Source organism: Balaenoptera borealis (genome assembly GCF_965194805.1).
Source record: "Balaenoptera borealis genome assembly, chromosome: 10".
Classification (NCBI taxonomy): Eukaryota; Metazoa; Chordata; class Mammalia; order Artiodactyla; family Balaenopteridae; genus Balaenoptera; species Balaenoptera borealis.
Window position 1 is genome coordinate 39565143 of NC_138874.1, and position 25827 is coordinate 39590969.

The window sequence follows — 25827 nt, forward strand, 5'->3', positions numbered from 1 at the left end:
CCAAACATAATATTAAAGATAGTCCTCACATCACAGATGAAGGGAATAAAAGGGGAAGAAAGGAACACTGAAGAAATTAAAGAGGGATTCTAAAAATACCCAAGACAAATGAAAATGAACACAAAATGATCCAAAATCTATGGGACACAGCCAACGCAGTTCACAGGGGGAAGTTATAGTGATACAAGCTTATTCTTAGGAATCAAGAAAAATATCAAATAAACAACCTAACATTACACCTGAAGGAATTAGAAAAAGAAGAAAAAACAAAACTCAAAGCTGTCAGAAAGGAAAATTAAGAAAACTATACCATATGCAATGACATCAAAAAGAATAAGATACCTAGGAATAAACACACCTAAGCAGGTAAAAGACATGTGCTCAGAAATCTATCAGCCATTGGTGAAAGAAGTTGAAGACAACACAAAAAGATGGAAAAATATAGCATGTGCATCGACTGGAAGAATTAATACTGTTAAAATAACCATACTACCAAAGACAATCTACAGATTTAATGCAATCCCTATCAGAATACCAAAGCATTTTCACAGAACTTGAAAAAGTAATTTTAAAATTTGTATAGAAACACAAAGACCCCAAATAGCCAAACAATCTTGAGAAAGAACACAGCTGGAGGCATCACGCACCTTGACTTCAGACTATACTGCAAAGCGACAGTAATCAAAGAGAAAGGGACCAGAGCAAAAACAGACACAAAGATCACTGGAATAGAATAGAGACCCCAGAAGTAAGCCCACCCACTTATATTTAATTGATTTATGACAAAGCAGGCAATATGGAGAAAAAACTGTCTCTTCAATAAGTGGTACTGGGAAAACTGGTCAGCTACATGGAAAAGAATAAAATTAGATTATTTTAGCACACCATATATAAAATAAATGCAAAACTGAATAAAGGCCTAAATGTAGGACCAGAAACCATAAAACCCCTAGAGGAAAATATAGAACATTCTTCAACATAAATGATAGCAACAGTTTTAGGTTCAGTCTACTAAGGCAAATGAAATAAAAGCAAAAATAAACAAATGGGACTTCACTAAACTTAAAAGATTTTGCACAGCAAAGGAAACCAAAGACAAAATGAAAAGACAACCTGCTGAGGGAGAGACAATATTTGCACATGATAAGAGGTTAACATCAAAAAAGATGACCAAGCAAGGGCTCATACCTAAACTACAGAAACAGCACATACAACTCAATATCAAAAAAACACCCAAAATCTTTTTTTAAAAAATGAGAAGCCCTAAATAGACATTTTTTCCAAGGAAAAACTACATATAGACAGCCAGAACTCACAAAGATGCTAAACATAGCTAATCGGCAGTAAAATGCAAATCAAAACTGTGAGATATATCACCTCAGTCTTGTCAGAATGGCTGTCATCCAAAAGATCACAAATAACAAAGGTTAGTGAGGATGTGGAGAAAGGGAAACTCTTGTACACTCTTGATGTGAATGTGAAGTAGTGCAGCTACTGTGGAAAGCAGAATGGAGGTTCCACAAAAAACTAAAAATAGAACTACCATAATATCCAGCAATTTCACTGTTGGGTATATCAGAAGAAAACAAAAACACTATTTCAAAAAAAATAACTGCACACCAATGTTCATAACAGTGTTATTTGCCATAGCCAAGATATAGAGTCAAACTAAGTGTTCATCAATAGCTTAGTGGATAAAAAAGATTTTTTATGATGACTTCAGCAAAAAATGAAATTTTGCCATTTGCAAGAACATGGATGGATTTGGAGGGTATTATGCTTAGTAAAATAAGCCGCAGAGAAAACAAGCATGGCATGTTATGAGAAAAAAAGCATGGTATGGTATGAGAAAACAAGCATGGTATGTTATCACTTACACGTGGCATCTAAAAAATTGAATACAATAACAACAAAAAAACAGACTCACAGATTAAAGAACAGACTAGTGGTTACCAGCAGGGAGAGATAGGGTGGAGGAGCAAAATAGTGGTAGGAGATTTTGAGGTACAATCCACTATGTATAAAATCAATAATCTACAGTGATGTACTGTATAGCATGGGGAATATAGCCACTCTTTTATAATAACTATAAATGGAGAAGAACCTAAACATTTATGAATCACTATGCTGTACCTCTGAAACTAATATAATAATGTAAATTAACTATAGATCAATAAAATATAAAGTAAGAAACAATAAAGGGGGGACACAGATTATTAGATAGAAATCAATTAAATAAACACAAGTTTTGGAAAGCAAGGAATTAAAAAACAACACGTAAGACACAACATTGGCATTTAAAGTGTACAATCTATTCATTTAAAAGAAATCATTTAAGTGGTAAAAAATGGTACCCATTCTCACAATTTTGTATATCTAGGATAAATTATTATCTACAAAAATATGTTACAAATATTCGCTCAAAAAGAAAGAGAAAATTGGGATAAACCCATTTTAGTATCCAAATTTAATATCAAAGTCTCTATGCAAAATTGATTTGAATAAGTTCTGTTAGCCACTTCTAGTTTCTTTGTGATGTAAAATCTTTTAAAGCATAAAAATCAGCCTTTCTACATTATTCCATTAGACATACATAGAAGTTAAAAGAAATGAGAAGACAGAACAATCAACCAGGAAGGTGAATTTACTGAGAAACAGTCATTCGTTCTCCCTCCTCCTTTTCTTTTCCTCCTTTTCCAGGTCTCTTTCGGTTCCGATCAAGAGAAATCTTGAGAGTTCTGAGAATATTTCTTTGAGGGCTTCAAATCACCATACCTACATCCTCTGCCACAACTACACACACGGGAACAAAAATCAACCTCTGCTATCTACTCACGTAGGAGGGATTCATGCAAAATAAACTCCTACATGGAGACCAACAGGTGAGTTTTCTACCTGTTCTTTCTAATGTCCTTCCATTATAGTAAATCCCACACATTATGAGGAAGAAACGGTTATGCGAGCTTTTCCTTGAAGTCAAAAAACTTGCATTCATTTCAAGTACCTGGTGATCATAGGGTACAGCCAGGGAAGGTGCCATCCCCCTTGGGGGGAGGGGCGGTGGATGGGCTCCCGCACCCATGCACCTCCTGATGCACAGATTCTGGAGAAACAAAGGGCGGTCACACCGCAGTCAGCCTGTCAGGCTGTCGGGCCACTGGGCAACCCGACCAGCCTGGAAGTGCCCCATCAGTTTGCTGAAAGCAAAACCCTGTCCCCCCTGTGAAGCCAGGCAATTTGGGTCAGAGAGTCAGAGGAGACCGGTAATCAACTCCTCCTCTCTGCTCACCTCCTTGGGGTTACAGCAACCCCATCTCCAAACCCAAATCTGACCCTGGAGTGCCAAACTGGGAGTGGCAGGTGGGCTCTGCCGGTGCTTCAGCGCCCTCTGGAGGTTGTCTGCTCTAATGGCAACACTCAGCCCTTCCTCCTCCTCCTTCCCTAGTCCTGGGGGCTGCCTTGGCCTCCTGCAGCTGCTGGCCTGAATTCATTCTTCTTTTTTCTCCAATTACAATGAAGTGTCTTACAGAGGTTTGGAATCTCTTGAAGAAGGAAGATCTTTTAGCCAATACACCTTAACCGTGAGAAGTTGGTTTCAAGAATGAACCTGAAATACTGTATTTTTCTCCTGACGATTCCAAGGAGAGACAGCTCAAGTTTTCTAAATCATAAGAAAAACCAAGGTAAATCTGATATTCTGAGCCAGAGATGAAAAAGCAGTTTTTAGCACCCCCTCCTCATGTCATATGACCGGGATTTAAATCAATCAACTGCCACTGGTTTTTAAATCAAGTGACCCAACTTTAAATCCATCAGCTGCTTCCCTGTAACTCACGTGACTTGGCTTTGAATAGTAAGAAAAGCAGAGGTATAAAAATGATGTTCTGAACAATAAATGGAAAGACAACATTTTAGACAGTTTTTTTCCTTTTCGAATGGACCATTCATTGCCTACAGAATAAAGGATTCCCTTGTGGATTTCTTGAACTGTAAACACTTACATTGTCTCCGTTGGCTTGATTGACTTAGATTTTGGGTTTTTTTGTTGTTGTTGTTGTCGTTAACATCTTTATTGGAGTATAATTGCTTTACCTTGTTGTGTTAGCTTCTGCTGTATAACAAAGTGAATCAACTATTCGTATACATATATCCCCATATCCTCTCCCTCTTGTGTCTCCCTCCCACCTTCCCTATCCCACCCCTCTAGGTGGTCACAAAGCACTGAGCTGATGTCCCTGTGCTATATGCAGCTGCTTCCCAATAGCTATCTATTTCACCTTTGGTAGTGTATATATGTCCACGCCACTCTCTCACTTCATCCCAGCTTACCCTTCCCGCTCCCTGTGTCCTCAGGTCCGTTCTCTACATCTACGTCTTTATTCCTCTGCAGCGACTCCTGCTAGGGACGGATACTTCCTTTTATGCTCAGGGAAATCCCCTAGTTTGAATATGATTTGAGTTTGATCCTGTGAAACCATCAGAACTTCCCACCAGAGATAAATGAGGAGATTCTGGCCTTTATTAGTATGCATGATGAACACGGGTGTCCTGGCTGTACTTGCCAACCCTCCTATTTTACCCACCTATTTTTATCCACCTTCCTCCCTGTGAGTACCTTTGACCAACCCTGAGTTCAGACTCCTGACCTGTTACAGTGACTTTGTCAGCCTTTCTTTAAAAATGGACAGGTAATAAAACGAATTTAACCTAGAAGCAGCAGCTCAGTAAGGGAAATAAAATCATCAGAAGTTATCTAATCACAGCCACAGCCATCCAGGGCTCTGTCTTACCTGCTGGGTCATAAGAATGGGACCTTCCTAAACTTGAAGGGCATCCAATCAAATAAGTAAAGGTCTGCTCACCTCTGGCTCTTGGAGGGATTGCTAGGCACTCTACCCAGTGTATACTAACTGCAAAACACTGTCATGGTTGTGAAACACCTATGTTCCAGGAAAGCTTTTTGGGGTGCATGGGGAAGGTTTCTTTTTGACATCAAGCAAAAAATAAATCACCAAGCTCTTTGAGCACAGGGGTTCTTAAGAGGGCAGTAGAAGGAAGGAATGGGCAGAAAAGACGATCTCCAGTGAAGTGAAGGCCGTTTTTCCAAAAGAGTAGGATTTAGTCTCAGTTTAAGGAGAACACTTTTACATAGCTGGGACAGCGCCAAACTGCAGTTTAGGGAACGAGTGCTTCAAAAGAACAGTGCTTTAAAAGTCCTGGCAAGGCAGCAAGAGGATGAAGAGTTGGTTTTGCATAGTTTTGAACACAGGAGTAAAGAAGCAGAGGCATCTCTGACTAAAAGGCCCTGAGATCCTATGGCATCAATGGGTCAGTTGCAGGGGCAGGGGGTGTGGGGGGCGATATTTCTCTCTCAACGTCTCCCAGGGCAGCCACCCCTCCCGACCCCACACCCCCACTCCCTTCACCCTTCCTCCCTCCACTGTTGGGTCCCCAGGGACAGCACTTTTCAAGCTGGAGCCCTCAGGCACCATCTCTGCTGTCTGGATTCTTCCTGGAGCCTGGCAAGTTCTGGGACAGGAAGGCGGGTCTGCAAGGCCGCTGCGGTGCAGTCGGACCTGGAGGCCTGGAGGGGAACTGGAGCCCTGAAGCCCACCCACGTCCTTGAAGCCGAGGGAGGAACACATCCTCCTAACAGTACTTCTCAGGGGTCAGCGTGCTCCCCACCCAACGGTGATCCATACTCACTTGAGGCAGCAAGGACTGCCTCTAACTGGCCCCCTCGATTCCGCCTTAAGGGTCCTCGCACATGTGTGATAGCGCAGGCCCCGGATCTCTTTAGTCAGCTGAGGCCAGTGCTGCCGGCATCCCTCCAGTCCCATCCCCCAGCCCCTCCCTCTGGGACTGTATCTAATAGAAGAAAGAGCACAGAGGAATTGGCTGAATCAAGGGACCTGGGAGCCTGGGGATGAGTTTGAAGACCGAGAACCTAAGGCGCAATTACATATTATTGGAAACTCTTGTGGAGTGTGTGGGGGGGGGAGGTTAGGAGGCTGAGAGGCTGAGTCGACCTGGTGAGTCCAGCCCCAGGACACCACACAGCCCTGTCCCCCTTTCCCTGCCATCAGACAAGCGGTGCCGCAACTCCAGCCGGGACTCTGCACTTCCCCCTCCCTGATCCTCCAGAAGAGCAGGTGGCCCCCCTCTGAGGGCAGGGCCAAGACAACGGACCAAGTCCCCCTGCACTAAGGCGCTACTGGAATCTCTTCCTGAACAGCAGTGCTGGCTTGGAGCGAACCCGTGCACCGCCAAAGTTGGTCTCGTCCTGCAGCTGAGGGACGCAGGCTTTAAGTCAGCTGCCTTGGCTTTAAATCAATCAGTCCCCCCTTTAAGTCAGGTGACCCGACTTTAAATCACTGTGTGCCCCTCAAGCCTGCCACTTCAAAAGTTGGGAACTTCACTTTGATCCCAGCACCTCACACAGCTGAATGCACACTGTAGTCACCCCCAAGCCTGGCTTACAGGCAGGATATAAGGTAAGGGGATGGGCTGCACACATGGTGAGGAGGGTGCACTTCATGTACCAGAAGGGTCCAGGTACTCTGGGTACAGCAAGCAGTGCACGATACAGCAGCTCCCTGGCAAAGCTGGTGATGCACAGGGGGAGCAGGCACACCCAGGCACGCAGAGGTTTCAGGCCGGGAGCTGGGGCACAGCCAGCCGGCAGGGTGTGAAAGCCGAGGATCTGAGCCTTCTTGAGAAAGGCAGACACAGAGGATGGATGAGAAACAAAGAACAGATGAAACATGGATTTGAAAAGCACACCCTGCTCTTGAAATTGGGGTGGGGTCACCCCAGATTTGAGTCTTCTTACGCCCCAGTACCTAGTGCTTTGGCATTTGCCCAATTACTTATAAAATGTGACTGATAATATCTAAACCATAGAATACTGCATTTGGAGTGGTTTTGCGTGTTTATGTTTCTATAGTGGAATAATCTTTTCTACAAGAAAAATGTACACAATCTGAAATAAATTCAAACCCCTCTTTAAAAAGTACTATATCGGACTTCCCTGGTGGCGCAGTGGTTAAGAATCTGCCTGCCAAGGCAGGGGACATGGGTTCGAGCCCTGGTCAGGGAAGATCCCACATGCCGCGGAGTAGCTAAGCCCATGGGCCACAACTACTGAGCCTGCAGACCACAACTACTGAAGCCCGCGTGCCTAGAACCGGTGCTCCACAACAAGCGCAGCAAGAGAAGCCACCGCAATGAGAAGCCCGCGCACCGCAACAAAGAGTAGCCCCCGCTTGCCGCAACTAGAGAAAGCCTGTGCATAGCAACGAAGACCCAACGCAGCCAAAAACACATTAATTAATTAATTAGTTAACTATTTTAAAAAGGTACTATATCCTTCTGTACAGCTTCTCTGGGAAGAACAGAGAGATGGCGTAGGAGAGTGAGAAAGACCAATATTTAGTGCACATCTCTCATGCAGGTGCTCTGCTGGCTCAGATAGATTTATGCCCACTTTACACAGGAGGAAATAGTCTCAGAGAGGTTTAGTAATTTTCCCAAAGCCAAACAGCTATGGAGTGGCAGAACCAAGATCTGAACCAAGTCTGTTACCTTCAAAGCCTAAGTCCTCATCACAGCAAAACTCAATTAATATTTACATTTATCGAATTACATTGCAACCTGGGGAGTTCTTGGCACAATCCTGAATAAGAGTGAGAAAGAAAGAAATAGCATTGTTCCTACAGTCAACCCAAATTTTTGGAGCAGCTCCTAGATGCCTGGCCCTTTTTGGGGTTCAGCAGTGATGAAGACAGGAAGAGTCCTGCTTTCATGAACCACGTAGTGGGGAGGAGAGACGGGTGCAACTTGGGTGAGGGATTTCACCTTGCTGGACCTCTGTTTTGTCATCTGGAAAATGGGATGGGTGTTCCTCATTTTCTGGGATTGTCCAGCCCTCACATTCTCTGATTCCATAAGAAGCATTTGTTTTCCTGTTTCTTTAAACTTCATTCAGGCCGTGAGCTGTGATGAATGTTGTTAGCTGCTCCCCAAAGCACTCTATTCCCACCCTTTTCCTGTGATCAGGTCTTTCCCGAAACATGACTCACAGTCAGTCAGTCAAGTCACAGAACCTAAGGGGCACCCAGCAGAAAAATTCCAACCCTTGCTTCCCAGGAGCTCTGCGGTCTACCTGCCAGGTAAACTTAACTCACCTGGCACAAGGTGGCCATCCCTGGTTTCACATCAACATGATCTCAGGCACAAACCTCCTTGTTTTTCCATTTTGTCTTTAAGTTACTTGTTGAAACAACTGCACAAATATGACAAAGGTATAAAATCAGGCATCTTCTGCCCCCAGTGTCTACTAATAAATGATTTTCTGCCACTTTAATGATAAAGATAGAACATTTCAACATTCTGCTACCCTTATTATTTGTCATTTTTGTTGATATTTCTATTGACTACATCTTTCAGTATTTTAACAATGGAACATTTATTTAGGTTGTTCCAGACCCAGCCTTTAGTGGTAAAGGTTTTGTTGTTATATTTCTATTATGTTTCCTTTAAAAATCATTATCCTATTTAAATGGATTAAGTCAATTCTATAGGCATTTATCTTATGATATTGATGAAATTGATACATAGAGGGCAGTAGTACAAGTTGATTGGACTTGAGAACCTCTATTAGCACAGTTAAGTATAAATATTGTCTATATGTAAACCAAAGTACAGGCCGAGTGAGATTCTCCGACTTTTTTTCACTGTCTGCCCCTCAAGCCGGTGGGAAATGGAATATTTCTTGCCCTATCAGTAAACAAAGGATGTCACAGTCTTCAGCACTTGCAGCCCTCCAATGTGAGCCGGCGGGCCCTCAGGCACTCAGGATATGCAAATACGGAATGCAGGCCCCAGAGAGCTGAGGTGCATATCAAAGGAAGGATTTCAGTGAGTGAGCCCAGGCAAAGAAAAGCGCTGCATTCCTCACCTTGGGAGAGCTGGTTTTCCTTAGTTAACAATCACCTTTTGATGTTCCCCATTACCTGCGCCAGTCCCCTGCCCTGTCCCCTCCCCCCGGTACTTTAGCTCAGGGAGGAAGGAGCGCAGAGGGACTCGGCTGAATAAGGGGCCTGCGCGCCTCGGGAGGAGTTTTCAGCCGCTTTCCCCGCAGTCGGGAGGAGGGGCGCTGACGCTGCAGCCGGACCCTGCGCCTCCCTTGCCCCGTTTCCCCTCAGGACGCTCAGGCCGACCCCCTCCCCACGCCCACCAGGCCTCGCGAGCCAGGCCGAGGGCAGGGGCGGGAGGAGGGACCGAAGTTCCCGGGGACCAGACGCTGGAGGCCGCTCTTTCTGCACAGCAGCGGCGGGCGGCAGCGAACCCCTGCCCCTCAGAAGCTGGTGTTGTGCTGCCGCCCGGGCACCAGACCAGGCGGAGGGTCGGCGCCCACTTACCCGGCCCGCCGTCCCCGCGACTGTCACGGCTTCGGCCGCCGGGGCACCTCCAGAGCCGGCAGCCTCAGTGAGGTCGCCCTCCCCTCGGGCTCTGGGGCAGTTCCGTGAAGGCGGAAGGAAGAGACCCCGCCCGAGCCGGGAGTTCCAGCTCTGAGGAAACGCGGGCTCTGTTCAGCGCGCAGTGGGTGGGACCGCTCTGCCCCGAGGCCTTCCGGGAGGGAGCGGGGCGGCGGGGGAGGGAGCCGCCAGGAGCGCAGGGCCCCGTCGGGGGTCCTGGAGGGGCGGCCCGGCCTGGGGGCCACGCCCACTGTGGCCGCAGCCCAGGCCTTTTTCCTGGAATCCTACACAAAAAGTTAGAAAGATACACAGTCTATAGTAAATATTCACAAATGATTGTTGCTGCTGTGCTCACTATTCTATTAAAGGTGTAAAATCCATAAAACACTTTAAGTTCAAAATTAAATATGAATTTTTACCTTTCTAATTATGTCTCTGATATTCACAGTTGTGGTTAATGAATCAGAGACTGTGGCATCACTACTTAAAAATGAGCTTGTTAAAAAAATAGAACTCAGGCCCACCGGACCTACTGAATCACAATCTGCCCTTTTACAATCTCCCCAGTGTACTTGTGTACCCATGAATAGTTGAAAGGTACATTTCTACCTCGACAGGTCTTTTCTCTATGAGAAATACACACATTTTATCCAGTTTGATATAAATAAAACACTCAAAAATGCATATGCCTGTGTTGAAACCATCATTTTATCATTTCTTTTCCAGACAAGTATAGTCTCTATACTGGTTTTGTGGATCACATGCCATACTCTTTTCTTGTAGTTAGAAATAAGGTAGAGAAAGTTACTTTGTAAAAAAAATATATATATATATATATATATATTTATATATATATATTAGTGGATAATTGAAGACACTCTTGTAAATTAAAACCTTCTCTTAACTTGCTGTTTTCTTCTTGGGTCATATTATGAACTCTTCCCGTGGCCACATGGCATGTGTACTTTTAATTTCAGGGACTGCTGACATTCCAGGATGTGGCCATAGATTTCTGTCAAGAGGAGTGAGAATGCATGGACCAAGATCAATGGGAATTGTACAGGGATGTGATGTTATAGAAGTATAGGAACCTTCTCTCCTTGGGTGAGGATACCTTCCTTCCAGAATTCCTTATCCAACCACAGGGTTTCGAGTCCTTCATTTGTACAATGTCTCCTGGAATCTTCTGCTTCCTACAATAGGGTTTCAGATTGCAACGTTTCAGGAAAGATTGGGAGTTTGTGGGTATAATTTTTCTTATTCTTTTAAAATTGCAGCCTCCCTTTTAATATACTTTGTAACTGCTTGGGATGTGTCTATATGAACTGTGCACTATATGCTTCTGTTATAGTCCTTACAATATTTTATTGTCTTATTTTCTGTAACCATTTTTCATGGATTCTTTGGGCTTAAGGTATATTAAAAGGGAGACTGCGATTCTCCCTTTAAAAGGGGACTTATTAAAAGGGGACTTCCCTGGTGATGCAGTGATTAAGAATTCGCCTGCCAATGCAGGGGACCCGGTTCGATCCCCGGCCCGGGAAGATCTCACGTGCCACGGAACAACTAAGCCAGTGGGCCACAACTACTGAGTCTGCACGCCACAACTACTGAAGCCGGTGTGTCTTGAGCCCGCGCGCCATTTATTTTTAGGAGAATAAAACCACTTCTGAGTGATTAAAATTTAGGCCAGCTAGTCAAAATGCTTTATCACCTGTTCTTCTAAAACACTGATCAATGGAACAAGTTTTACTAGGGATAACAGTGTAATTGTATTCTGGAGTTCATATGGGCAATATGGTTTATGACCTTGATGCTGGATCACGACATTTCAATGGTATAACTGCTATTAATTGTCTGTTTGTTCAACGATTAAAGTCTCACGTGATCTGAGTTCAGACTGGAGTCATCCTGGTTGGTTTCTGTCTATTGCAGATTTCTTCCAGTATGAAAGGACAAGAGCAATACGGCTTACTTTACAAAATGTCTTCAAACTAAATGATGATATAATCTACATTCAATTAATTTATACATACCCTACTGTAGAACAGGGTTCGTTACGCTGGCAGAGCCCGGTAATTATGTAAAACTGAAACTTTTTCTGCACTGGTTCAAGTCCTCTTCCTAAGAATGTGTTTATAATCAACATTGTTTCACAAATTACCCAATTTAATTCACCATAGCATTCCTCATATTAACTAAATGGAAAATCCTAGGCTATATAGAAATCCAGAAAGCACCAAAAATCATCAGCCCCCATGGATGATTACAACCCATTGCTGAGGCTTTCAAATTACTTATTAAGGAACCACTATATCCATCAACATCATCAATTTATATATTATTGCCCCAATGCTGGCCTTAACCCTGGCTCTCACAACATGAATTCCTCTTCCCATATCTTATCCACTAATTAGTATAAAGGTAGGCATATTATTTCTATTAGCCATATCACACCTAGCCATTTATTCCATCCTCAGATCTGGATGAACTTCACATTCAAAATACTCACTCACTGGAGCTCTAGGAACAATAGCACAGACAATCATCTCATATGAAGTAATGTAGCAGTTATTCTCTTCTCAGTCTTACTGATAAATGGATCATTTACACTTTCAACAGTAATTATTACACTAGAACACCTATGACTAATTTTCTCCTGACCCCTACCCAGAATTTGATTATCTCCACAGTAGCAGAAATCCAATGAAGCCCCACTTGATTTAACAGAAGTAGCATCAAAACCTGTATATGTCTTCAATGTAGAAAATGTAGCAGGCCCATTCACCCCGTCCCTCCTAGAGAATATGTCAATTTCCCTATAATAAACATTTCCACAGCAATCTATTTTTAGGAGCATTCGACAATCCCTAGGTGCCAGAATTATATACAACCCAAGTCATCATTAAAACACATCTAACAATCTCCTTTCTATGAATTTGAGCCTCCTACCTACAATTTTGATATGATCAACGCATACATCTCTTATAAAAAGTTTTTTTTACGACTAACATTAACCCTATGTATATGAGAGTTTTCACTACTTGTCATCATACCAGGCAACCCACCACAAATTTAAGAAATATGTCTGACAAAAGAGTTACTTTGATAGAGTAAATCATAGAGGTTTCAATGCTCTTATTCCTGGAATTGAATTCTTCCTAATAATTTTATATTCTCCATGCTACCTACCACATTACACCACATGCTATATAGTAAAGTTCTCTAAGTAAGCTTCAGGCCCATACCCCCAAAATATTTTTGTATATCCTTCCTGTGCAAATAAACTCTCATTGTTTTTACCATCATTCTACTGACCATTTTCTCAGGAAATGTAATTGTATAACCAGCTCACACTGGTTAATGGTATCCCCATTCTAATAAAAAACATGAACCCATAAGCTACAGAAGCATCCAACAAATATTTCCTAAAACAGTCCACCACATCAATACTACTTATAATGGCTATTATCATTAATCTAATATACTCTGGTCAAAGAGCACAATGAATAACAAAAATCTTTAATCCAGCAGCACCCACCCTCATGACAATCGCCCTTGTCACAAAAGTAGGACTTTCCCCATTTCACTTCTGAGTGCCTGAAGTCACACAAGGCATCCCATGAACAGCAGACCTGATGCTATCAACATGACAAAATTGCACCCCTATCAGTTTTATACCACATGTCACCATCCATCAACCTAAATATACTATTAATCATAGTGATATTATAAATCATAGCTGGAGGCTGAGGCAGACTTCGCCATACTCACCTGGAAAATATTACACGCTCCTCATCAATTGCCCATATAGGATGAATAACAGCTATTATAATGTATATTCAGATTATAACAATCCAAAACATACTAATTTATATCATAACAACACTACCTTCTTCTTATTTATGCCCAGATCATGTACTACAAGAGTATCATTATCACACACATGAGATAAAACACCTCCCATCACAATCATTTTCCTCACCATTATAGTATCATTAGGACATCGCCCATCACTATCAGGGTTTCTACCCAAATGAATAATTATCCAAGAGATAACAAAAACGACAACATCATTCTACCAACACTAATAGCCATTATAGCAGTCCTCAGCATATATTTCTACTTGCAGCTAACACACTCCACATCACTAACTATATTCCCTTCATTAAACAACACAAACACAAAACAATTTGAACATACAAAGAAATAACCTTCCTATCATTACCAATCATAATACCCACACGATTACTACACACAACACCCATTCTATCGGTGCTGGACTAGGAATTTAGGTTAGTTCAGACCAAGAGCTTTCAAAACCCTAAACAAGTGAAATTTACTTAATTCCTAAAAATAAGGATTGCAAGACTTTATTCTACATCAATTGAATGTAAAGCAAACACTGTATTTAAGCCAAATCTTTAGGAGATTGATGAGTTTTAACCCCAGGAAACTTTAGTTAACAGGCAAATCCTCTAGTCAACTGGCTTCAGTCTACTTCTCCTTCATTTGAGAAAGAAAAAAAGAAGAAAAAAAAGCAGGAAAATCACTGGCAGAATTGAAGCTGCTTCTCTGAAGTTACAATTCAATTTGTTGATTCACCACAGGGTTTGCCAGAAAGAGGGCTCAATCTCTGTCTTTAGATTTACAGTCTAATGCTAACTCAGTCATTTTACCTCTGTTCATACACTGCTGATTATTTTCAACAAATCACAAAGATATCGGCATTTTATATTTACTATTTGGTGCTTGAGCTGGAGTAGCAGGCAGCACCTTAATTATATTAATCGAGGCTGAGCTATGCTGACCTGGACCGCTACTTGGAGATGCCCAAATCTGTAAGGTAGTCATAACAGTCCCTGCACTTGTAATAATTTTCTTTATAGCTGTACCCGTTATGATTGCAGGCTTTGAAAACTGACTTGGGCCACTAATAACTCAGACACCTGAAGTAGCATTTCCCCCAATAAATCATATAAACTTTTGACTACTTCCCCCATCATTCTTACTCCTACTCATATCACCAATAGTAGAAGCTGGTTCTGGTACCAGTGGAACCGTGTATTCAGCTCTAGCCTGCAATCTGGCCCATGCAGGAGCCTCTGTCGACCTAACTGTTTTCTCCTTACATTTAGCAGGTGTCTCCTCAATTCTTTGTATTATTACTTTTATTACTATAGTCTTTAACACAAAACCAGCAGTCATATCCCAATACCAAACACCATTATTTGTTTAATCTTCCCCAACTATAGCCATATTACTATAATTACCAATCTCAGTCCAAGCAGCCAGAATTGCCATGCTGCTAAGAGATAGAAATCTAAACACTACTTTCTTTGACCCTGCAGGAGGAGACCGAATCCTATACCAACACCTATGTTGATACTTTGCTCACCCTGAAGTCTGTATTCATGGCCTAACAGGGTTTGTTATAAACTCACATATCATTACATACTATTTAGGACAAAAATTGCCTTTCAGCTATCTGGGAATAGTATGAGTCATGTCCACTGGTTTTTTAGGAGTTCTCTTGTGGGCCCATCATATGTTTACCATAGGGATAGCTGTGGACTCAGGAGCATACTTTGCATCAGCTACCGTAATTACTTCTATCCCTACAGGAGTAAAAGTATCTAGCTGATTAGCAACTCTTTATTTAATTTTTGTTTTTCTTTTCTTTTTTTTTTGTGGCTGAGTTGGGTCTTGGTTGCTGCGCATGGGCTTTCTCTGGTTGCGGTGAGCGGCAGCTACTCTTCGTTGCGGTGTGCGGCCCTTTCATTGCAGTGGCTTCTCTTGTTGCAGAGCACGGCCTCTAGGCGCGTGGGCTTCAGTAGTTGTGGCTTGCGGGCTCTAGAGGGCAGGCTCAGTAGTTGTGGCACACGGGCTTTTTGCTCCGCGGCATGTGGAATCTTCCCAGACAAGGGCTCGACCCCGTGTCCCCTGCATTGGCAGGCGAATTCTTAACCACTGCGTCACCAGGGAAGTCCCTGGTTAGCAACTGTTCACGGAGGTAATACTATATGACCTCCCACTATATTATGAGTTTTAGGCTTTAGTTTTTCTTTTTACAGTAGGTGGTTTGACAGGAATCATCTTAGCCATCTCATCCCCAGACATTGTCCTCCAGGATACATACTATGTAGTAGCACACTTCCATGACCTAATGTCCATGGGAGCAGTCTTCACTATTATAGGAGGCTTCCTACACTGATTCCCACTATTCTCAGGTTATACAGTTAACTCAGCATGAGCAAAAATTCACTTCACAAGTATATTTGTAGTAGTAAATATGACTTCCTGCAGCACTTTCGTGGCCTCTCAGGGATGTCACTACGTTAGTCTGAGTACCCTGAGGCACACACAACATGAAATATTTTGTCTTTAGGCTCATTCATCTCAGTAGCAGCAGTAATGCTAATAATCTTCATACTTTGAAAAGCATTTGTGTCTAAACAAGAAGTCTTAGCAGTGGAAATTGCTACTCCTAACCTAGAATGGTTACACGGATGTCCTCCACCATATCCTATGTTTCAAGATCCTCCCTATGGAAATGTAAAATAAGGAAGGACTCAACTCCTTTTCAACCAGTTTCAAGCCAACACCATAACAATTATGTCTTCCTCAATAAATGAGATAAAAGTAAAAAGTGATGTAGCTTTGTCAAAGTTAAATGATAGGCTAAAATCCTGTACATCACTAAGGCATATCAATTTCATCTAGGCTCTCAAGATACAACATCACCGATTATGGTAGAACTTTTACATTTTCTTCATCACACATTAATAGTGATTTTTAAAATAAGTTCTCTTGTCCTCTATATCATTTCACTAATATTGACATCTAAACTCATATGCATACAATAGATGCACAGGTAGAGAAAATGTGAACAATTTACTAGCTATTATTGTAATCTTAATTGCCCTATCATCATTGTGAATCCTTTACATGATACATGAAATCAATAACTCTTCCCAAACCATAAAAAACTATGGGTCAGTAATGATACTGAAGCTACAAATACACAGATTATGAAGATTTAAATGTTGACTCCTCTGTAATCCCCACATCAGAGCTAAAACCAGGAGAATAATGACTAATAGAAGTCAACAACCGAGTAGTTAGGGATAGTCATTGAATATTAGTTTCATCTGAAATTGTTGTACACTCCGGAGTTGTTCCTTCTCAGGCCTAAAAAGAGCTGCTATCCCAGGACGCCTAACTTAAAGAATCCTAATATCAACAGGACCAGGCCTATGTTGTGGACAAGAGAGCTCGTTTTCCTGAGTTCAAAGACAGGACTGAGGGATATGGCTGAGATATGGGGTGAATCTGGAGCCCATGGGGATGCACTCTCCAAGCTCCAGTATAGGAATGGGGCCTCTAGGGTCCCAGGCCACCCACCACGCCCTCTCGAGCAGGATCTGGGCAACATTCCCTGTCAGTGATGAGGTAGCCCTAGCACTTGTCACGCCCCGATGTCGTGTCCTATGTGGGCCCCATGCTCTTGGGACCACACCCCACACTCTGCAGGTCCATGCTACAGGGTCCTTCATGCCTCAGGAGTAGAGACCACACAGCAAGCAGTTCCCTCCCCAACCAGCAGGAGGAGGGGAGGAGAGCAGGGGCACCAGGGGACTCTCACTCAGACAACACCCCAGCGGTGCCAGCGGGGACAGTGATGATGCAGATGAGGCACAGACCAAGAGATGGGACCAGAGGACCCAAAAGGCAGCTGGTCAGGTCCTGGCTCACCTGCACCCCGGACACCTTTGTCCCGCATACACCCCCTTCCTCATACACCCTCTCCTTAAATGCAGATTCTTCAGATGCAAACAGGCAGAGCTTCAGATTGAAAGTCAGCTCTTCCAAAATGACCCGTCAGCAAACACTGCAGGATTCCACTCCAGTGGGTGCCCTGGAGTCGACAACTCAGGGACTGAAGTGGATATCGGTGCCAGGGGCAGTGGGAGGGAATGGGGAATGAGACTTTCATGGTTGTGGAATTTTGGTTTTGCAAGATGAAAAGTTCTAGGGATGGTGGTGATGGCTCCACGAGAAAGTGAATATATCTGAGGCCTCAGAAACGTGCACTTAAAATGGTGATGATGGTAAAGGGTATGTGACGTGTGTTTTATTTCACTTAAAATAAATTCTTAAAATAATGTCTTGTTAATTGAGATTCCATTTCGACTCCCCTTCATCACAAATGTCGGAGGCCCAGACACAGTCCCCTACCTTAGGGGCCATCACGGTACCCTCACAGAGCACGTGGGAGACCATTCTTAGGGGGGACTAGTCTGTGCTCACCTGACCTCTGTCCAGGGGGACCCAGGCAGTGGTGACCCCCATAGATTAGACATATGATATACTATAGTATTAATATGATACCACCAAGTGTTGTCACTCACCGGAACACAGAGCAGCAACCCACTCAAACATGCCTGACCTCATATGATTGTGACAAGATGAAGAGAAGAAAAGGAACCACAGGTTAATCAGGACAACACCCTTAATGCAGAGGTTGGAAATCTCAAAGGGGACAGGACACACTGCAGGCAAAGAGCGCATATGCGGTCTCCCCATACATGTGATCCTGACCCATGCAGGTATGGTGAGACCCACACAGTCCCCGCACCCTATACCTGGGGCCACACATCCACACTCACCAGGGTGACCCACCTCCCCAGACCCCTCCACCTGGGTCACATGTCCACAGTCCCAGGGTGACCTCACCTCCCCAGACCCTGCACCTGGGGTCACACGTCCCCTTGGTCAGGACACCATGGCTCTGCAGGGGTCTCCCCCAATGTGGAAACAAGCTGGGTCCCTGGGACCTCCTGGGATGGGAAAAAGTGTCAGGTGGGTCTCCTTTCCCCACACTTGTCCCAGAGGAGTCCTCCTCTTCTCACTTTGGTTCTGTGTGATTTTAAAGCTTTCATACTAGAGTTGAACACACGACCCTGGTGCTGGCATGCTCAGTCCTTTCTCGTCTCACTTACATGTTGAGAAAACTCACAGGACAGCAGGGCTGAAAGCCGAGGGGCAGCTCTGGACTCTGCTGAGTAGGGACGGTAGACTGGAGGGAGAGCTCAGCAGCAGCCTCAGCTGTCACCCATCGGCCTTTTGCCCGATCTGCGTGCCCTGCAATCAATTCACCAGCTAAACCTGCTTCCCTATGCACCATGCACGTGCTGGTAAATTGGAATTATTGCCAGGTAGTCCTCCTGAGGATTCTCCATGAGCCCCAGGGAAGGTGAACCTTGCAGGGATTAAGACTAAGGCCCCGACCATAGCACTGACCCTTGGGAGGACCAGGTCACCACACTCAGAAGAGAGGCTGTTACGTAGACAAGCCCACCTCAGCTCCAGACCCCAGACATCTAAGCACTGACATTCCGATGCAGGCACGGAGCTTCCCAGTACTGAGGCCAGGCCGGGTCTCTACCCAGGTCCCCATAGTCCTAGCGTACACAGAACATGGTCAGGTCTAAATCTTCTTATTATAGACAACACATGGTCAGCTCTAAACATAATCAGTAGACAGGACATGCAGAGGTCTAAATCTACCATGTAGACACAACTTGATCATGTTTAAACTAGCTTAGGGCTGATCTCATAGGAGGTACAGATCACACACATGGGTCTCTCATCTTTGGACACCCACATCAGGAAACTGAACAAAATCTTTGTCATTAAACATTTCAACAGGCAAAACAGAAATGTTCCCAATTTCTCTGGCCACCTGATGGTCAGGATCCACGGGCGAGCCACGAACTTCTTAGAGTGCAGCCCAGTCTGCTGCCAGGACAGACAAGAAGTGGCCTGATTCCAGCCTCCCAGGCTTCCAGAAGGAGGCGGCCACACTGGAAGCCCAGGCAGGAGAGTCCTGCATGGTCCGGGCCGGGAGACCCGGTCTGTCCATTCGGCTGGCCGATTCCGGGCGGGGCACTCAGGGCCGCTGAGAGCCCTGCACTCAGGTCCTGCTTCCCTGCAGCGTGTGCGTGTGCGTGTGCGTGTGCGTGTGTGTGTGTGTGTGTGTGTGTAGAGGGGGCGGTGGCTGACGGCTCCCATGGCTCCCGTCCCGGGCTCCGCGCTGTCTTCGAGGGGAGGCACGGGGAGAGGTAGGGGTACAGAAGCCGTTGGAGAGGAGAACCCACCGCGGAACTCCTTGCACACTGGCTCGCCCCACCCGGAGACCCGCCTGCCCATCGTGGGCCGCATGTCACCGCCCAGCCCCCCACCCCCGAGGGCAGGGTGCCTGCTCTTTCAACAGCACAGGGTCTCACGTGAAGGAGACCCAGTGGGGACTGGCACCCCCCCCCACTCCTGATGCTGTGTTTGGGGAGAATGAACCCCCTTGACTGGGCGATGGGAGATGGGACCCTGTGTGGAAAGAGGTGGCGGCCCCATCCAAGTCGGGGCCTGGCTGAGAGATGGGAACACAGGAGCCAAGGGCAGGGCCTGGAGGCCAGGCCAACAGGAGGGGCACCCCCAGCCTTGGCCGGGCTCTCCATCGGTGACATTGTTGCTTTAGGGGACCTGGGGCAGGCGACTCAATGTAATGGGAGTCTAAACTGGACCCTGAATGGGGCTAAAAGAAGGTGTGAAGGATGTTACTGAGACAGTGACAGTCATTGGAAGACAAACTCTGTGTCAGGATATCCTGCTCCATCCATTTAAATCCCTGAGATCTGTGACCTTTACGTGGCTACGCAGGATTGTTAGAGCAGCTGCGTGCGGATATATCTGGGGCACAATTCAGTCTGCAACCAACTTGCAAGTGGTTCCAGCAAACACACAGGTGTGCGCACAGGCAGGCACAGCACACACACAAACATATGCACGTGCACAGCACAAATATATTCACACACTAGCATGTGAACACACATGCACCCATATGCCCATGCACACACTAATGTGTGCAAGTGCACACACCTATGCACATGCACAGCATAGGTATGCAAACAGGCACATGCACACGCATAGCACACACACAGGGAATAAAGTGAATCCGTAAAGCATTAATTCCTGAACACAAGTGAAGCTGACATGTATTTTTCCCTTTTCTTAGCCTTGATGTTTTCCACAACAAAAAGTTTAAGAAAAAAGTTAATGGCAAATGACTTTTGATTCATAGGACTTTCTGATGTTATTCCACAAATATTATGACAGGAGAAATGAATGTAGATATTACATGTGTCCACTAATGGATGAATGGAGAAGAAAAACACGGTCCATCAATACAAGGGGATGCTATTCAGCCTAAAAAGGAAGGCAATTCTGACACAGGCTGCAGCAGGGATGAACCTTGAGGGCATTATGCTCAGTGATGTAAGCTAAACACACACAAAAACAAACAGTGCTTGATCCACTCATACAAGGCCCCTAGAGCAGTCGGAAACATAGAGACATAAAGTAGGATGTTGAGTGCCAGGGGCTGAGGGAGGGACAATGGGGAGTGAGTGTTTAATGGGGACTGTTTCAATTTTGCAAGATGAAAAAGTTCTGGAGGATGATGGTGGTCAGGTTTGCACAACAGTGTGAATTACTTCTTGACCCTGAAATGTGCACTTAAAAATGGTTAAGATAGTAAAATTTATGTTATGTATATCTGACCACAATTTTTAAAACTTTTTAAAAAACAACAGGAAATAGTCCATGAATACCACAAGATGCACAACTTCACTAACAACAGAGGGATTAAAGCCATAAGAAAAATACTGTGCATACACCTACCAGAATGGCAGACATGAAAGACATAGTATCAAATATCAGCAGGATGTGGAGCAATGGAAAGCCTGATACGCAACGGGGGGATGCAACCACTTCTGAAACAATCGGGCCTCAGATAGCGAAGTCCCTGCACAGAGACCCACAGTGCTCATCCCAGTTGAACACAAACCCACCAGCCCTGCACCAGGACACACGGACATGGACTCGCAGCCACAGGAGCCAAACCTGAAAGAACCTGAAGGCCATCACAGGCGGATGCAGAAATGAACCATGCACGCTCCTATGAAGGAATATTCCACAGCTATGGAGTACATTTTGTTTAAAGGTAGTAAAACTATAAAAATTATTTTTTTTCAAAAATATATTTACAAGATGAAAGAATCTATAATTCTGGCACCTAGGGATTGTCGAATGCTTCTAAAAATAGATTGCTGTGGAAATGTTTATTATAGGGAAATTGACATATTCTCTAGGAGGGACGGGGTGAATGGGCCTGCTACATTTTCTACATTGAAGACATATACAGGTTTTGATGCTACTTCTGTTAAATCAAGTGGGGCTTCATTGGATTTCTGCTACTGCGGAAATAATCAAATTCTGGGTAGCGGTCAGGAGAAAATTAGTCATAGGTGTTCTAGTGTAATAATTACTGTTGAAAGTGTAAATGATCCATTTATCAGTAAGACTGAGAAGAGAATAACTGCTACATTACTTCATATGAGATGATTGTCTGTGTTATTGTTCCTAGAGCTCCAGTGAGTGAGTATTTTGAATGTGAAGTTCATCCAGATCTGAGGATGGAATAAATGCCTAGGTGTGATATGGCTAATAGAAATAATATGCCTACATTTATACTAATTAGTGGATAAGATATGGGAAGAGGAATTCATGTTGTGAGAGCCAGGGTTAAGGCTAGCATTGGGGCAATAATATATAAATTGATGATGTTGATGGACACAGTGGTTGTTTAATAAGTAATTTGAATGTCTCAGCAATGGGTTGTAATCATCCATGGGGGCTGATGATTTTTGGTGCTTTCTGGATTTGTATATAGCCTAGGATTTTCCATTTAGTTAATATGAGGAATGCTATGGTGAATTAAATTGGGTAATTTGTGAAAGAATGTTGATTATAAACACATTCTTAGGAAGAGGACCTGAACCAGTGCAGAAAAAGTTTCAGTTTTACATAATTACCGGGCTCTGCCAGCGTAACGAACCCTGTTCTACAGTAGGGTATGTATAAATTAATTGAATGTAGATTATATCATCATTTAGTTTGAAGACATTTTGTAAAGTAAGCCGTATTGCTCTTGTCCTTTCATACTGGAAGAAATCTGCAATAGACAGAAACCAACCAGGATGACTCCAGTCTGAACTCAGATCACGTGAGACTTTAATCGTTGAACAAACAGACAATTAATAGCAGTTATACCATTGAAATGTCGTGATCCAGCATCAAGGTCATAAACCATATTGCCCATATGAACTCCAGAATACAATTACACTGTTATCCCTAGTAAAACTTGTTCCATTGATCAGTGTTTTAGAAGAACAGGTGATAAAGCATTTTGACTAGCTGGCCTAAATTTTAATCACTCAGAAGTGGTTTTATTCTCCTAAAAATAAATGGCGCGCGGGCTCAAGACACACCGGCTTCAGTAGTTGTGGCGTGCAGACTCAGTAGTTGTGGCCCACTGGCTTAGTTGTTCCGTGGCACGTGAGATCTTCCTGGGCCGGGGATCGAACCGGGTCCCCTGCATTGGCAGGCGAATTCTTAATCACTGCATCACCAGGGAAGTCCCCTTTTAATAAGTCCCCTTTTAAAGGGAGAATCGCAGTCTCCCTTTTAATATACCTTAAGCCCAAAGAATCCATGAAAAATGGTTACAGAAAATAAGACAATAAAATATTGTAAGGACTATAACAGAAGCATATAGTGCACAGTTCATATAGACACATCCCAAGCAGTTACAAAGTATATTAAAAGGGAGGCTGCAATTTTAAAAGAATAAGAAAAATTATACCCACAAACTCCCAATCTTTCCTGAAACGTTGCAATCTGAAACCCTATTGTAGGAAGCAGAAGATTCCAGGAGACATTGTACAAATGAAGGACTCGAAACCCTGTGGTTGGATAAGGAATTCTGGAAGGAAGGTATCCTCACCCAAGGAGAGAAGGTTCCTATACTTCTATAACATCACATCCCTGTACAATTCCCATTGATCTTGGTCCATGCATTCTCACTCCTCTTGACAGAAATCTATGGCCACATCCTGGAATGTCAGCAGTCCCTGAAATTAAAAGTACACATGCCATGTGGCCACGGGAAGAGTTCATAATATGACCCAAGAAGAAAACAGCAAGTTAAGAGAAGGTTTTAATTTACAAGAGTGTCTTCAATTATCCACTAATATATATATATAAATATATATATATATATATATATATTTTTTTTACAAAGTAACTTTCTCTACCTTATTTCTAACTACAAGAAAAGAGTATGGCATGTGATCCACAAAACCAGTATAGAGACTATACTTGTCTGGAAAAGAAATGATAAAATGATGGTTTCAACACAGGCATATGCATTTTTGAGTGTTTTATTTATATCAAACTGGATAAAATGTGTGTATTTCTCATAGAGAAAAGACCTGTCGAGGTAGAAATGTACCTTTCAACTATTCATGGGTACACAAGTACACTGGGGAGATTGTAAAAGGGCAGATTGTGATTCAGTAGGTCCGGTGGGCCTGAGTTCTATTTTTTTAACAAGCTCATTTTTAAGTAGTGATGCCACAGTCTCTGATTCATTAACCACAACTGTGAATATCAGAGACATAATTAGAAAGGTAAAAATTCATATTTAATTTTGAACTTAAAGTGTTTTATGGATTTTACACCTTTAATAGAATAGTGAGCACAGCAGCAACAATCATTTGTGAATATTTACTATAGACTGTGTATCTTTCTAACTTTTTGTGTAGGATTCCAGGAAAAAGGCCTGGGCTGCGGCCACAGTGGGCGTGGCCCCCAGGCCGGGCCGCCCCTCCAGGACCCCCGACGGGGCCCTGCGCTCCTGGCGGCTCCCTCCCCCGCCGCCCCGCTCCCTCCCGGAAGGCCTCGGGGCAGAGCGGTCCCACCCACTGCGCGCTGAACAGAGCCCGCGTTTCCTCAGAGCTGGAACTCCCGGCTCGGGCGGGGTCTCTTCCTTCCGCCTTCACGGAACTGCCCCAGAGCCCGAGGGGAGGGCGACCTCACTGAGGCTGCCGGCTCTGGAGGTGCCCCGGCGGCCGAAGCCGTGACAGTCGCGGGGACGGCGGGCCGGGTAAGTGGGCGCCGACCCTCCGCCTGGTCTGGTGCCCGGGCGGCAGCACAACACCAGCTTCTGAGGGGCAGGGGTTCGCTGCCGCCCGCCGCTGCTGTGCAGAAAGAGCGGCCTCCAGCGTCTGGTCCCCGGGAACTTCGGTCCCTCCTCCCGCCCCTGCCCTCGGCCTGGCTCGCGAGGCCTGGTGGGCGTGGGGAGGGGGTCGGCCTGAGCGTCCTGAGGGGAAACGGGGCAAGGGAGGCGCAGGGTCCGGCTGCAGCGTCAGCGCCCCTCCTCCCGACTGCGGGGAAAGCGGCTGAAAACTCCTCCCGAGGCGCGCAGGCCCCTTATTCAGCCGAGTCCCTCTGCGCTCCTTCCTCCCTGAGCTAAAGTACCGGGGGGAGGGGACAGGGCAGGGGACTGGCGCAGGTAATGGGGAACATCAAAAGGTGATTGTTAACTAAGGAAAACCAGCTCTCCCAAGGTGAGGAATGCAGCGCTTTTCTTTGCCTGGGCTCACTCACTGAAATCCTTCCTTTGATATGCACCTCAGCTCTCTGGGGCCTGCATTCCGTATTTGCATATCCTGAGTGCCTGAGGGCCCGCCGGCTCACATTGGAGGGCTGCAAGTGCTGAAGACTGTGACATCCTTTGTTTACTGATAGGGCAAGAAATATTCCATTTCCCACCGGCTTGAGGGGCAGACAGTGAAAAAAAGTCGGAGAATCTCACTCGGCCTGTACTTTGGTTTACATATAGACAATATTTATACTTAACTGTGCTAATAGAGGTTCTCAAGTCCAATCAACTTGTACTACTGCCCTCTATGTATCAATTTCATCAATATCATAAGATAAATGCCTATAGAATTGACTTAATCCATTTAAATAGGATAATGATTTTTAAAGGAAACATAATAGAAATATAACAACAAAACCTTTACCACTAAAGGCTGGGTCTGGAACAACCTAAATAAATGTTCCATTGTTAAAATACTGAAAGATGTAGTCAATAGAAATATCAACAAAAATGACAAATAATAAGGGTAGCAGAATGTTGAAATGTTCTATCTTTATCATTAAAGTGGCAGAAAATCATTTATTAGTAGACACTGGGGGCAGAAGATGCCTGATTTTATACCTTTGTCATATTTGTGCAGTTGTTTCAACAAGTAACTTAAAGACAAAATGGAAAAACAAGGAGGTTTGTGCCTGAGATCATGTTGATGTGAAACCAGGGATGGCCACCTTGTGCCAGGTGAGTTAAGTTTACCTGGCAGGTAGACCGCAGAGCTCCTGGGAAGCA